Source organism: Aotus nancymaae, unplaced genomic scaffold (genome assembly GCF_030222135.1).
Source record: "Aotus nancymaae isolate 86718 unplaced genomic scaffold, 86718_ANA_hifiasm-v0.15.2.pri h1tg000020l, whole genome shotgun sequence".
Taxonomy (NCBI): Eukaryota; Metazoa; Chordata; class Mammalia; order Primates; family Aotidae; genus Aotus; species Aotus nancymaae.
The window spans coordinates 32103428-32119541 of record NW_026988432.1 but is presented as its reverse complement, the minus strand read 5'-3'; the positions used below and the strand labels follow the sequence as shown (position 1 = coordinate 32119541).

Here is a 16114-nt window from a genome sequence, read left to right as displayed (position 1 = left end):
CAATGAGGTTTATTTTACTTACCATCATGTCCTCCAGGACCATCCATGCTGTCACAAATGACAGGATTTGATTCTTTTCTGTGGCCGGACAATGTTTAATTGTGTATCATACCACATTTTCTTTCCTCATTCATCAGTGGACAATTAGGTTGATTCCATGTCTTGGGTATTGTGAATAGTGCTGCAATAAACATAAGAGTGCAAATATCTTCTCAATATGCCAATTTCCTTTTCTCTGGATAGGATGCTCAGTATATATGTGATTGCTGGATTACATGGTAATTCTATCTTTGGTTTTTTGAGAAACTTCTATACCGAAACATCCCCTTTTAGATCTTCTATGATCTAAATACTGCTATTATACTCATTTTACAGATGAGGAAACTGAGGCACAGAAAAGTTAAGTAATTTTCCTAGGATCTCGGAGGGAGAAAGTGGTAACACTAAGCTTCAACCCAGGGAATCTGGCGCCAGAGACCTGCTCCTAGCCTCTGAGAACCTTTAACTAAGTGGAGGAATAATGAACTACAGGAGGAATGACGAGCCACAGGAAAAGGAAAGGTGTGAAGCACCAAAGGCAAAGCATGCACAGCGGCTACTCCACTGGCGTGGCTGCAGTAGAGGCAGCAACCCTTGGGTGATGAGCTGGCACTGCAATGGGATGGTCCTTGGCCACTGAGTAAAGGGCTAGGAACTTTGTTTGAAAAATCGGGAAGCCACTGGACTTGTTTTCAGAAAAGGAGTAACGTGCTCTGGCTGCTGTCTTAGAAAAATATCTCTGGTGAGGACAGGAAGACTGAATGTAAGAGGAGCGAGAATGAAGATTTAGAGGCCAGTTAGATAAGAGTTGCTGAGGGACTGAATTAGGTGGAGTCATCTGAGTGAGAGAAGACAATGGAAACAAAAGGCCCTTGGTAGATAAGAAACCACCTTCTATCTGCTTCTGCTTCGCCATGGGGTCCCTGGTAGGAAGTGAATGGTGAAGACAGAGGTACAGCCTGAAAAGAAGCTGGCAGCGGTAACTACCATCTTCAAGCAGTCCTCTGACCTCTTCTCAGCCTTCGCTGACTTACTTGATTTTCAAAACAATCTTGCCCCATCAGCACCTTCTCCCAAAACTCTCCCTTTCCCAACCTTGAAACTGAAAACTTACACATTCAACATGCCTAGGACAGTGTTTCAGAGTGCCTCACTGCACAACAAAGCCAAAAGCAGCCAGCACGATTTTGGCTTTTTCTGGTCCTGGGGGAGGTGGCTTGAAGAATTCCTGGGGGTTTGGAAGCAGAGACGCTAAGCCCGGGCCCAGTTTGCTCTACTCCATTTGTAATTTCCTCACACTGTAAATTGTAGACATTACAGCCGGGCACTCTCTTTATGGCTTACTTTCATCTTGAAATGTTCCCGTGCTACGTTTTCATGTAACTTATGCACCTCAAATGTTGTAAAAACTGCCGTAAAAGTCAATATAAATGCAATAATGTCACGTAGGTCAAAGGCGGCGGAGCAGCCCTTTTGAGCAAACAATTGGGAAACTAGAGGGAAAACTCAATTGCTCCATGTTGCAAATTGATTAAAGATATGAATCAGAAAATTAAAGGGCTTTTGGAGTTTAGGTTATTACTAACTGCTTTACTTTATGGAGCAATTACTTTGATTCTATCTTGAGTCCAGTAAAGTGACTGCTGGCATATGGTGAGATGGGGCCCTGTGTCTTTCTTATTAATGTGAATTACTCAAGATCAGGCTAAATGAATGCATACATGCGTCTTAGCCATGTGAATTCATTTATTAAGCAATGTATCTAAAATTGTAAAGAAGTAATTTATAGTTAGGGTCACAGCTCGATTAGCCTAACTTACATGTTCTTTTCATCTGCCAGGAGGACAAACCCTATTTTCAAAGAGTGAGATGTTGCAACAAGTCACCTGTATATTTAGTTTATGTATTTTTAGGCTATGTTGGAAGTGCAGAGAAGCATGGGGCATTGTGTACATGAGCTGGTATGTGCTACCCCCAGGTTTGGCCTATTGAGCTAAGTATTGAGATGTCAACCTCATCTGATTATCTCAGTATCTGAAAGTCCATAATGAGATAGCCATTCCTTTCGAGCTTAAACCTTTTTGTACTGAGCTCCTTGTATAAGTATCGTAGGATTGAAAAAACTGGAGCTCTGAAAAAAACCTTAGCAATAATTAATTTGGCCCTTTGGGCCTTGGCAGCCGGGAAGCTAAGAGCTAAATTTAATATTCAGTTGTAGTAATTACTCTGCAATGGATTCCTGGCCTAGCATGAGGCCAGGCACATTCAGTGGGTGCTCGGTGAGGGAAGGCTGAATAGAGGCATGAGAGATAATGAATAATAGTCACATTTATTATTGCTTACTGTGAGTGAGAGCTTGCAAGTGTGCCAAGTGCTTCACAAACGTTACCGTAATTAATCCTAACAATAGTCTTCTCAGCCATTTTCATGACCATTTTACAGATGAAGAAGCAGGCTCGTAGAAGTTAAGAGACTGGTCTGTGTTCACCCATCTTGGATTTGAAATCAGATCTCTGTGACCCCAGAACCAGCAGTCCCATCTCCCATCCCAAGGAATGATCACATGGATGCTCACAAGGACCTGAAATTAGGAAACTAGGGTTGCCCTCAGAGTTATTTAGAAACACATGGCATATCAGAACAGAGATTAGCTGTTCCTTATAGAGAGAAAAGTTTCCAAACTAGGTGATTTTGTTGTAAATGTATTAGGAGTTTTGAGTCATCCTTAGGAAAGATGGATCAAGAAGAAATATTGTTCAGCAAGAGAAGCACCGACCCACTGGAAATCAAGGAGGCAGGTGTGACTGAGAGACCGGGTGTCATAGCTGGGCCTTGCCCACCACAGTTCTGTTGGCATCTGAATATAAATTCACTGATTGTCAGAATTCCCCTTTTCTGTTACTGTGCTCACCAAGAAGCCTTCTGGTTTGGTTTCGGCATCCCAGGTATGTCTGTCTACAGGCAGAAATGTTCTGGCTATACCCAATCTGATTGGCACAAGAGTTATGGTATCTGGGTAGATTAATTAGCCGTCTGATTTATACAGTGTCTCTGGGGTTAGTTGGAGACCATTCCTGGCCAGGCTACTCATTCATGGGAGCTTACCAAACCAAGTTTCTGAGACTGCAAAGCTGAGAGTCAAATCCTGGACTGCCAAGTTCCAGGAGCTTAGAAGGCAAGTCTCCGAGGCCCCCAGGGCAGGCCAGCAATTGCCCTTCCTCAATACGTAACTTCACATTTATTCAAATTTTTATGAATTACTTTATAAATTACTATGCTCTGTTTTCTTTAACAATGATTCTGAGTCAGCTGGTCACTATTTTATTTGTTCAGTTTTAGTCATGTCTTATAAATAAGTTATTTCAGACTCTTTTTTTTAAAAAAGGGGAGGGTGCCAGGCACAGTGGCTCACTCCTGTAATCCATCCCTTGGGAGGCCGAGGTGGGTGGATCATGTGAGGTCAGGAGTTTGAGACCAACCTGTACAATATGGTGAAACTCCATCTCTACTAAAAATGCAGAAATTAGCCAAGCGTGGTGGTACATGCCTGTAATCTCAGTTACTTGGGAGGCTGAGGCAGGAGAATCTCTTGAACCCAGGAGGGAGAGGTTGCAGTGAGCCGAGAGTGTGCCACTGTACTCTAGCCTGGACAACAGAGTGAGACTATGTCTCAAAAGAAAAGGTGGGTAGGGGGCTTTGAAATAAACAGATGTGTCTGTATGAGGAAAGCCCAAATCAACAAGAAAGATGATATGGCATTCCTGCTGTGATCAGAGTAGTGAACGAATAAGGTACAGGGAAGTTATGGTAGAAAGAGGCAGAAAAAATAAGAAAGACAGTTTTAAACTCTCTAAAATTTTTGCCAAAGAAGACCCAATTGTCTCACATCTATTCATTCATCCATCTGTCTACTAATCCATCCATCCATTCATTCCAGCCAGTACCTACCAAGAATTAGTCATGTGCCAAGCACTGTTGAACCTAGGAATGTAAGTGGAAGGTGATGATTCTATTGGCAAGGCGATCCAACTCTTCTTGCTAAATGTTTTATGCCATGTGCCAGGCCCAGACATACTCATCACACAATGGCATGAAGGGTGCCTCTCTCAAACTCCTGTGACTCCTTCCACCCTAGCCTTTTCCTGCACCTCCTTTCTGCAGGAGGATCAAGGAGTCTATAACAGGCATTGGAACAAACTTCTAATTGAGGTTTCCAGTTAGAAGTGGGAAAGGGGTTTGGGGTTTAGGACCTGGGGATTTCTATAGTCCTTGAATCATTTTATAACCCTGGCTTGCCTTATGTGTGAATAATTTTAAGAATGTAGCTGGAGATTTTCCCTAGGACTTCATGGCAGCTGGAGTCTGTGAGGTCTCCACTGTGTTCTCTGTGCTGCAGTAACTGCTCATTCTTGTCCCTTGTCACCATCGCTATGACCCTTGCCTTGCCATTTCTCCATCAGACTCCATGATCATCTAATCTCTTGAATTTGCCAAAGCTCTGTGCAGTAGAATTTCATCAAAGGCAATGTCAGAAAAACAAAGGAAATTCAGGAAGCTCTCTGAGCATCCTGTCTTCATGCCTCTGGATTGCTGTGCACACACTGACTTGGCCTTTACTTGCTGGTCACAACTGGCCACCAAGTGGCCCGGTGGAGTGCAGTTGAAGGGAAGATATTTTCAGTAAGTGCTGCCAGTTTGCTCTGTGGAAACAGTATGGAGAAGAGATCATTTCTACACAATTTAACTCATCATTCCTTCATAAAATACTATCCATTCACTCATTCAGTCATTCATCATCAATTTCTAATTATTCATTCATTTCTATATTCATATATTGAGTTCTACTGAACACCTCTTCTACAAAACTACAAGCTGGGGGAATTTTCAGGCTCCCTGTCTTGGTATATTTTCTTCATGAGCAGATACTATTGTTTTACTCTTTTAAAAGATGCTTTGAAAAGTAAGTCTAGAGCAGCTTCTGTGTAGATTTTTATCAAATGGGATTATGAACTGAATTGTGTTTCCTTCCCATCACAAAACCCAATGTGATTGAATTTGGAGATAGTGTCTTGAAGGAGACAATTAAAGTTAAATGACGTTATAAAGGAGGGGTCCTAAAATAGTAGAACTTGTATCCTTACAAAAAGAGGAAGAGACACCAGAATTATGTTCACATAGAGAGAAAAAGCCACGTGAGGACACAATGAGAAAGTGGCTGTCTGCAAGCTAAGATAGGAGGCCTCAGGACAAACAAAACCAACAAACACCTTAATCTTGGACTTCCAGCCTTCAGAACTGTGAGGAAGTCAATTTCTGTAGTCTAAGCCACCCAATCTGTGGCATTTTGTTAGGACAGCCTGAGTAGACTAATACAGACTATAAGAAGGGATAATGTAACATGGTCCTAGGTAATAAAAAACTTATGATATTAAATAATACATATTTTATATAACGTATTGTTAGTATCTTACAGTAATGTTCCATTTAAACTGTCATTTCATAGGCTTATCTCATTTCATACCTCTTACTAGCATTGCAGAGTAGAATTAACAATTATTTTTGTTGCTGTTGTTTGTAAGATAGTCTCACTCTGTCCCCTAGGCTGCAGTGCAGTGCCACAATCTCGGCTCACTGCAACCTCCACCTCGCAGGTTCAAGCAATTCTGCCTTAGTCTCTCAAGTAGCTGAGATTATGCTGAGAGTGGTGGTACATGCCTGTAATCCCAACACTTTGGGAGGCCAAGGCGGGCAGATCACAATATCAGGAGTTCAAGACCAGCCTGGTCAATATGGTGAAAAGTACGACTATTATTATAATCCCCATTTTTGCAGAGGAGGGAAATGAGTCTTAACAGGGATAAGTGACTTGTTCAGACCATCCAGTTTGAAAAAGAAACTAGAACTGAACTCTATATACCCCAAAGGACTGCCTTACCTACAGTGATAGGAAAATACCCATGGTACAACCACAGATGCTTTTCAGAGCATCAGATTAACAGAACATCAAGTTTAATGTATAGGTACTTCCTACACTGACCACCCCTAGAATTTCAGCACAACCAATATAAAATGTGTATTCAAACACAAGGTAAATTCTAAGGCTATTTCAGCACCATTAGCAGAATTACTACTTTGTTTTAAAGTTTGTTTCAACACCAAACTCCCTAGTACAGTCAAAATTTTATTCTCTCTTTAGAAAAAATTGATTTGCACACATTTTCCATAGACATATCTATTGTGTAAAAAGTTATATAACTTTGCTAGAATCAAGCAAGTAATGTTGAAGAGATGCTGATAAGGAGACTAATAGTGTATGGCTTCCTTCAATGGATAGTGGAGGCCTAGAACCTGTGACCTAAACATCCCTGGGTTCTGGTCTCAGTTACTTATCTGTATTCAGTTTAAATTTGGAGAAAGATTTGTTTTACAAGCATTTATTGGTTTCTCTGATAAACATATATAACTTTGTATATTCCTCCTGCTTCTAGAAATACAGTATTCCTCTTCCCTTCTCAGTAGTTCAAGTGGGTTCTGCCATGTTCTAATAGAACTCACCCATGAACAAGCTGGGCCAATTATAGAACCTTAGCCTGTGGACATCAGTTGGTTATTCTGGTAATGTGGGCCTTTTTAAATATATCAATGCAGTCAAAGCACCTTTTCAGCATTTTTGAACTCGGGTTCCATAAGAAATTTTCTGGCAATGCGATATGAGGCACTGGAGTTGTAAGCAACCATGTCTCTCATTACAACAGAAGCTAGTCTGTGGTAGGAGGGAATGAAGCTGGCAGAGACAGAAGCATCGATTGGAGAGGAAGGTGTTGGAATTACAATGCCTGATTCCAGATGTCCCTGAGGCCCATAACAGCCATGCCCTTCCTGTATCCAGTTGAGCTCGTAAGTTCTCTCTGTGCCTAAGTTCTCTCTGGCTCTGGTTGAATATGTCAATAGGAAGCAGAAGATCCCTTTCTATCAGTGAGGTTTTGAGAGTGTATATCAATAATCCATTGGGAAGATGGTAGCAGGACAATTTAGATTTGTGCAGTAAATGCTTAGCTGGCAAGAGTCACTGCTTGGTAAAGGAAGAAAATGTAGGGAGGCAGCAAAAAAGCAACAGCCTCTCCCAGTTTCGCCAAGGATAAACTGCCTTAAAGAAAAAGCCCCTCCAATACGCTACGAAGTCATAGTCATTGTCAAACCCATTTTATCCTCCCACAGAAAATACTGGATGCTTTGAATTGATTTTGATTTCTTCTGTTCTTGAGACATGCTGAGGTTCATGAAAGGCACTAGTCCATGCAGACAGTTCCTGATCCCTGGGCACAAGGGATTTGAGCTTGATTATTCTTATCCCAGCGTGAAACCGGAGAACTTGGCCCATTCCCCCCAAGATCTCAGCCCTCATAAGACCCCTGGACCACAGAATGTGGGACTAAAAAAATTGGTTGAGCTTGTTCAAACAAAGTCTCAATTTCCCGACACGCAGTTGGAACTTGGGGTTACATATTGAGGTAGACTTCAGACTATTTTAATGGCATGCAGAGACATGGCTCTCCAACCAATTGGCATTCAGGAAATGTTTATCAGTTCTGACAGCCACAAGTTCCACCCTGGCCAATTTTAGCTCCTGTGACTGGAAGTGACTTGGATGTTTGAAATTCTGTAAAACACAGGCTAGTTTTGAAATGGAGCCACAGAACTTCAACAGTATTCTGGCTTAGCTCTTAGGCAATTTAGGTCAAAATTCTCCTCTCTCTTCTAAACGGGGAAAAGCTTCCCTGAAAGGACTGGTGATAAATTTTCAATAAATTTGCTGGGTGGCGGGAAATGAGAGACGAATTTTTTAAATGATTTATGAACCTGAGTGAAATGATATTTTCGTTGCTGTCCACTTTCCATAATTTTTCTCTTTTAAATTCCCTTTAGTGTCTTTTCAAGGAAATAGAAGAAAGGAGCCAGTGTCCTTAGGGAGTTGCCTCCAAGATAGTGAGCACAGCACAGGACTATATATACACATGTGTCTGTTCATGTGTGTAAGCAGCTTCCCTTGGGAGCAACTGATAACTCCATTTATAAGTGTGCTTGCGCTTATAAACAGAATTACTGTTTCTATATACACATCCATAAGGAAGGAAACATTTTATATAAGTACATTTTTAAGATGTTTCCCTCATTAAGAACTCTTAGAAATTTTTCTTACATAGTCGTAGTCAATGCTCCAGCCTTTTTTTTTATCTGCCCTGTATGTACATGCAAAGGGTGGGGTGTGGCTAACTGTGTATGTGTGCCTGTGTGTGTGCTGAACATGCATTGAGCACCTGCTCTGGGTTTGTGCTATTTACTTTCCAAGCATTGTTTTTTTGTTTTTTTTAAAATATTCTCAAAAATTCTTGAAACAACTACTATAACATTCATTTGAGAAAAGACAATTGATCTCAGAGAGGTTGAGTAACTGGTCTGAATTACAATGAATGTGTGGTCTTTTAAGAAACATCTGGCCTCTCTGATTTTATCTCCTCTTCTGTCCAAGGAGCATTCAGGCAACAATCCTTGACAACAATGAATGCTACAATTCCTTTAGAAAATACCTATTTGGTCAGGCATGGTGGCTTACACCTATAAACCCAGCACTTTGAGAGGCTAAGGCAGGAGGATTGCTTGAGCCCGGGAGTTCATGACCAGCTTGGACAACATAGCAAGACTCTGTCTCAACTACAAATTAAAAAAAAAAAAATTAGCTTGACATGGTAGTTTACACCTGTAGTCCTAGCTACTAAGAGGCTGAGATAGGAGGATCCTTTGTGCCCAGGAGTTCAAGGCTGGAGTAGGCTATGATCGTGCTGCTTTACTCTAGCCTGGGTGACAGATCAAGACTGTCTCTAAAAAGAAAAGAAAGAAAATGCTGAATTCATTCTATGAATCACAGTCGTTGACTAAATGATCAATCTCATAGCCACCAGAAGAAAAGATGGACCTGCACAAAGGCCAGATCCTGGATTTGAAATAAAATAAAGGAGAATATGAACCCACATGTGGAAACTCAAACAATATGATTTACTAACAAGCATTGATCACACTACTGAAAATACGTTCACTTTAAAGAAACACGTGACTAAATTAAACAGAAGGCACTTAAAGCGGTACTAATGAGCATTTGTATCATGCGTCTCTGCTCAGAGCATTAGCTCCAGTTTGATCTTTGGGTTTTAGATCATGAGTACCATTGACAAACATACGCACAGGCGCACATTTGGGGCTACATTTTTAACTAGTCCTCTTTGGTACTTTATTCTCACTTTCATGACTACTTTAAAACACTTGATTGTCATATTTAGCCTAATTCTTCCCTCCTTGTTAATTTTGTTCTTATCTTTTTCCTCTTTGTTCTTTTTTCTCTCCTCCTTTTGTGCTAATTTTTATGACTTGTTTTCTCTCTCGCTTTGAGTTTTTCTTTTCCATCCTTGCTGTACTCACTTCCTGTTCTTCCTACTTTCTAAACATCCTTCCCATTTCCCTTGTCTCCAAAGCACTAACTGGGGATGGATAGAATTAGATCAGGATTTTCCATGGGAAACCCACTGGATTGTGCTGGCCTGGGATTGAGAAAGGCCCAGGAGGTCATAAGGGCTGAATGTTCCTGTACTGGTCTTACAAACGAATCCTCTGGCCAGTGGCTTTTTTTTTTTTTTGGAGACATCTTGGGGCAAGAAAGAAGTGTTATCTTTATAGGACTATTTTCCTGAATTGAAAGCCAGTTGTGAACATTATTAGAAACTTTGAAGATGAGATGCCTGAGGCAAGTTAACTGGAAAAATGTGTAGGCCCCACCAGAAATAATACTCACTGCTCCTCTGAGTTAGTGGAAGGCTGCAGAGAAATCAGGTTGAGAAAACTTCATAATTCGGCCATAGACATTAGAAAAGAATCTTTTTTAAAATTAATTTTTTATTTCCATAGGTTTTGGGGGAACAGGTAGTACTTGGTTACGTAAGTTCTTTAGTAGTGATTTATGAGATTTTGGTGCACCCATCACCCAAACAGTATACACCGAACCCAGTTTGTAGTCTTTTATCCCTCACCCTCTTCCCGCCCCTTCCCTCTGTGTTCCCAAACTCCATTGTCTCATTCTTATACCTTTGTATCCTCATAGTTTAGCTCCCTCTTATGAGTGAGAACATACTGTTTCCTTTTTCATTCCTGAGTTACTTCACTTAGAATAATAGTCTTCAGTCTCATCCAGGTTGCTGCAAATACCATTGATTCATTCCTGAAAAAGAATCTTACTCAGAGAGACTTTCCACTGTACTCAAGAAACCCAAACTACCCTCTTTTGGTCAGAAAAGGACTCTTCTCCTGCACGAGCATCCTGATTCACCATCTGGGTAGTGTATCAGTTTCCTAGGATTGCCATAACAACAACAACAACAACAACAACAACAACAAACATACTGAATGGCTTAAACAACAGATATTTAAAGTACCAATCCTGGAGACTAAAAGTCCAAGACCTAGTTGTCTGCAGGGTTGTTTCTTCTGAGGCTGGTCTCCTTGGCTTGTAGAAGACCATCTTCCTGTGTTTTCACATGGCTTTCCCTCTGTAATATATATATCTGTGTCCTAATTTCCTCCTTTTATAATGATACCAGTCATATTGGATTAAGGCCTATGCTAATGACCTTGTTTTAACTTAATTACATCTCAAAGACTCTATCTCCAAATGCAGCCACATTGTCAGGTATTGGGGTAAGGTTTCAGCATATGAATTTTGGGAGCACAGAATCAGCCCATAACATGTAGTGAATAGAACATCTATGCAAATATAGCAGCCTCTAGTTAATGATGATGACGGAGTCTCTCCTGCTGTGGAGTCTGGAGAATCTGAGAAGCATTAGCTTGGAAAATGTTAAAATTGTGGTGGAGGAAACACATACCTGGATTCTTTGCTTTAATGCAACAGCTTGTCTCAGAGGCTCTGTTCCTGATAGAAAGCTATTCCTGCAATAGAAAGCCCTTGGTCTCCTTTGTGAGACCAATCCTCCTCCTTGGTAGGATTCAGCAATGAGAATCCTACCAAGGGTGTGCTGACTTTCATGTTAAGCTCTGGCCTAGACAGACCCTGCCCTCTGAACAGCTGTATCAGGGCCATAGACTTGTTTTCTTCATGAAAAAGCCCAGGAATCAATTCTATCATGAGAAGATTTGAAATCTATTGTCACCTGATATTGGGAAAGTAGAAAGATGAGGATGAGATGATAAAATTTTGAAAGCACACAGAGACCTTGGAAATCATCTGTATCTGTGTTTCCTGGGCTTTTTGCATTTTGCCACCAACAATTTTTAAGAGGGTTGTCCCTGAGGGCTCCCAATTTTTGCTTTGTCAAATATAGGTAGACATCAATGAATGTAAATAACATATTAACAACAAAAAGTTAGATGGATATAATTCAGACCATAACCAGATATTTAAATGGAATAGTTTGTCCCAACAAGCAGGCAAACAAATGCAAACAAGACAGAAACTCTCTTCACTTAAACATCTTGCCTTATTCTGACAAGAACTTCAGTGTGCATCAGGAGCCGTCTGCTGACTCATGTTTGAAACCCTCGCTGTTCTAGATCAGTGATGTTCAAACTTGAGAAAGTTCAGACTCTCTACAAACTCAATTTGAGAAACATTAAAATCAAAGTTACATGTTTCACTTTGAATTTTACCTTGGTGCCAACATACTCATAGCAATATTGACTTTTTTTTTTTTTTTTTTTTTCCAAATGAGAAAGCTTAATGGAGAGAGGTCATAGGAATTAAAAAGCATGATTGGGCTGCAATAGAGCAAAAATCGCAAGAGATGTCTGTTTCCTCCCATCATGTTTTTCAATGTAAGATTTGAACATTTCTACAGATAAGCTAACATAAGGACAGCCATTCATAAAAGACGGGTGTTGGGGTGCTCAGGAAACAAAGCAATGACTGATGAAATAATAAAGGCCTCATCCTTCTGCTCTACTGTCTTTTCCTGCTCAATTCTTAATCCCTTCTGCATCAGAATCACCCAGAGGACAGGTTAAAACCAGATTATTTGGCCAAAGTATATCCAGAGTTTCTGATTCTACAGGTCAGGGTAGGACCCAGTATTTCACATTACTAATGATTTCCCAGGTGGTGGTGTTGCTGCTGGCTGGAGGGCAACACGTTGAGAACCCTTGCTCCAACACAGTCTGAGAAGTGGAGCATCTTGACCATCCAGTACTGGGAGGCAGGAGAAAGCAAATGGGGAGATAGAAAATGCAATGGAGGAAGGACAGAATGCAGACCAAGAAGCAGCCCCAAGAGAGTGTGGAGAGATCCAGGGATTTGGGGATATGAGCAGACTACTTCTACACAATACTTCTTAAAATAGTTGTTCTCTGCATTATGCTGGATGCTTTGAAAACAGACATTCATTACAACTTTAAAAGTCAAATGACTGAAAAAAAAAAATCTTAATTTGAAAGCACAGAGCCCAGGCACTTTAAAATTTGGTTGAGTACGCATGATTTTCCATCACCAGCTGTTAGGAGGATAATCAAGGATTAAATTTCATTTAATCATTTTTAGATATGAATATACTCCTCTCTCCTTCACCCCCAACCCAAGCCGTTTGAAAGATGGAACTGAACCTCTGGCTCCAAGTCTTCAGAGAACAAATAGATTTACTTTAGTTTTGTAAACTCATTAAAGTGATTTAAGAAATATTTAATTCCTATTTTCTAAATTAACTTTTTATGGTAAATAATAGTTTGTTTTGTTTTTACTGTAGAGTTCTCATGTTCCTGAGTGGGTGAGGAGATTGTATTCTATGTCTAGAAATAAATCTGGGCAAATTATGTCTTATTTGAATCCAAGGCTTTTGTTGGAGATTGGTGGAAGTGGACATGAAGGGGGCATGAGGAGATTTCATAGCAGAACCAAAGAACCACATGCTAGAAGGGGCCCTGGGGTCATCCAGGACCATAGCTTTACTTTACAGATAGGAATTACCGGGTCCTGGGACGATCCCTGTGCCAAGCATCACACAGCCAGGCAGTGCCCATCCTGGGGCCGTCAACCAGCTTGTCTCATTCACAGTCTGAATGCTCTTGCCAGCTGGCTGTGTGCCTCCTCAAAGAACCAACAGAACTCCATTTCTATTAACTGGGTAAATTGTCATGTCTTGTCTTTGGTTTTCACTCCAAGTCCTGGCACCCTGGGGAGACAGCCAGGAACCTAGAGGAGCTCGAAAGCAGCCTGAAGACAAGCCCTGGGTACATGTCAGTCACTAGGCATCTCCGGCCCAGAGCAAGTGAGCTAATGTATTGGAGGCCACACACATGTTTCCATCATATGACTAAGATGCTGAAAATTTGGAAAGGGGTCCTCAGGGGAGGAGGAGAGAAGTGCAAATACAAAGCATCCAACAGCACAATTTGGTGAAGGTTTTGCTTCCATAGACTGTGAAATGACCTCAATTTTCATGCTTTGAAGGCCTGCAGGCAGCTGACTGGATTTTGCTTTTTCTCTGGGAAGAATCCACACTCCCTCATCTCTATGTTTGAGGAGAGAAATCCTCTATTTGAATCTTCTTTATTTCAACAATCTTGGTGAAAATAAGAAGTCAACGGAGGAGTCGGGTGGGAGGACCCTAAGCCATCCTCTGGGGCCTGGGTTTCTGTCTGCAGCAGCTCGGAGTGGGCCACATTCTTTCTGTCCCCCACCGCTGCCCCAATGAGGCCAGTGATACTGGCAGGCTCACGCCAGGCTTTGCCAAACCAGAGGGAAGGACTTCCCACCCCTTCCCTGGGGCAGTCCTGGGCAGCTGCCCACATTTACTCCGATTGATTCCAGCTGCACAGTGCCTGGCTGGCCCGGCCTTCTGTATTAGTAATGCTGTGTGAAGGGAAAGGAGTACCAGCACACTCACTCCCCTACCCATCCCCTTCACCTCCACGTGGCCATCTTGCCAGTTCTCTCACCATATTCGCTTCCATTTCCTACTTCTTGCCTTCTCTCTCTTCTTTACCCATTCCCTCTCTCCACTTTCCATCCTCCCATTCCTCCCAAACACACTATGCTACCCTTCCTCCTTCTCTCTGCATCTTTTCTGGCTCTGCCTTTATATCTACCCAAACTTTCTCCCTTTCCCGGGGGCCGTTCTCACACCCCCATGTTTTCTCTTCCCACTGCTGGCTCTCATCACCTCTAGCGTCACACCAGAGTTAAGCCATCCTCATTGCTCCTTTTAAATAGAGAGATCTTGATTTTGCACAGCTGCAAGCAGGATTGAGCAAGACGGTTCTTTATGACATGGTCTTTTGTGGCCAGAAAGAGAGAGCACGTTTGTGTGTGTTGTAGCAGCTTTGTCCGGAGCTCCATTGTCCAGCATTCAAGAGCAGATCCTTAATTTGCCGGAGAATCATGGATAAATACACAATTTGCTTTAAAAGACTCTTGATTGAAACCTTTGGAGAACTCTACCTCTGGCCGTGGTTTCAGAAAGCAACTGCCTGTCATCTCAAGATATTAGAGTCAACAGCAGGTCTGCTCAGGACCACATGTTTATTTTCCACAGTGGCATGTGCTAGGTCACGTGGTGTCCATTTAATTTCCACGACTGACATTCCACAGATCTGAGATTTCATTCCTCTGGGATTATTTCAAATACTTGTGGTTTTAACTAGCAGAGGGAAAAATATAAAATATATGTGTGTGTGTGTGTGTGTGTGTGTGTGTGTGTGTGTGTGTATTTAAAAAGGAAATGCATAAGCCACCAGTCCCAGTACCTCCTTCAATGGTGTTCTTGGCAGTTTTGTGGGCAGCTCCTCCGCCCTTTACCTCTCAGAAACCTCCAGGCAGAGAGATCCCAGAGAGCACAGAAAGGCCCAGATGAATGGCTTTCTAGAGATCTTAAAAGACTAAGCCTTTTGAATTGACTTCAGCCTTTCATAATTGGGGCAGTCATTGTACTTTTGATTCCTGACACCTCCCTTTGTCTCTCCCACTGATGAGCTGGGTTATGGGGCTCAGCGTTCTGGAGGTGCCGGAACAAATGTCCACCCCTATCCCCAGGGTCCTTGATTTTTCCTGGTGAAGAGATTGGTGGTACCTTTTATCTAAAATTCCCTAGTTCGATCTCAGATGGTAGAGGAGAGAGGAATAAACTCTTATTGAAGTATTTGGATTGTTAATGCTTCATGGGGAGTTAAAGGAACAGAAATAGTCAGATAAACTATGGCTGCTACAGAAGAATGAGGTATCAGTGACAGGGCCAGCCCAAAGCTAAATTGTGGGGAAAAAATAGGATGACATCATCTTTATTTCAATCACCCCCTTCCACCTCTTTGAATTCCACTGGAACTTGGCACTTTTCTTTTATGACAGTCCAACTGCCTGGAGAACTCCTTATAGGTGTGTGGTGCAGGGTCGAGAATGGCCTTCTGTGTTCTGTCTGTCCTTCTTTGTGATTCTTGCAAATCCAATGTCTCATTCCCTCTTAGCCAATCCTATGCAAAGGAACAGATAAACTCAATTTAGTGAAGGCATCTTAACTGATCATACTTTTATGTTGCTCCTCTGATGTGATAATTTGATTTTAACAAAGGCCTACTTACCAATGATAGAATTATCATGAAGACAGATTCTGTAAGGTTCAAATCCAACAGGAAACTTGCTACCACCAGTTGATGACCAAAATCAGAACCTAGTGGTTTGCAGTTTTTACTTCTCAAAACTTTCTTGACTGTGTTGGGAAAGAAAGGGAAAAGGATTAAATCTCAGGAATAACCTAAATTAGGATTTTGGAACGTCAGCTCTGGAAAGACCTTGAAAGGTCAGTCAGACATCATAAGTACCCTGTGAGGTCTCTTAGCCTGGTGATCATGGTCAAGCCCATGGAATGGCCGTATGTTATCCCTTTACACGGACTGGGTTTGCTCTTGTCTGCAGATTGCATGTTCTAATGTGGAAAAATTATATTTGTTTACATTTCTATAGACAATGTCAGACATTAACTTTTGGCAGCTCCTGCTACCTTTATCTTCTTTCCTGACACCTTCACCATGT

At 41.6% G+C, this 16114-nt stretch overlaps 1 long non-coding RNA gene across 1 annotated transcript in view; it reads right to left on the bottom strand.

The window, feature by feature from the left end:
* Positions 1-11797: 11797 nt before the first annotated feature.
* The window catches only part of LOC105709044 (uncharacterized), a 29665-nt gene continuing 25348 nt past the window's right edge, over positions 11798-16114 (bottom strand). The window contains exons 2-3 of the long non-coding RNA XR_001105432.2: positions 15664-15791; positions 11798-15555 (exon numbers count right to left, since the gene is read on the bottom strand). This is a non-coding gene — a long non-coding RNA (uncharacterized LOC105709044). The remainder of the gene's footprint in view (positions 15556-15663; positions 15792-16114) is intronic.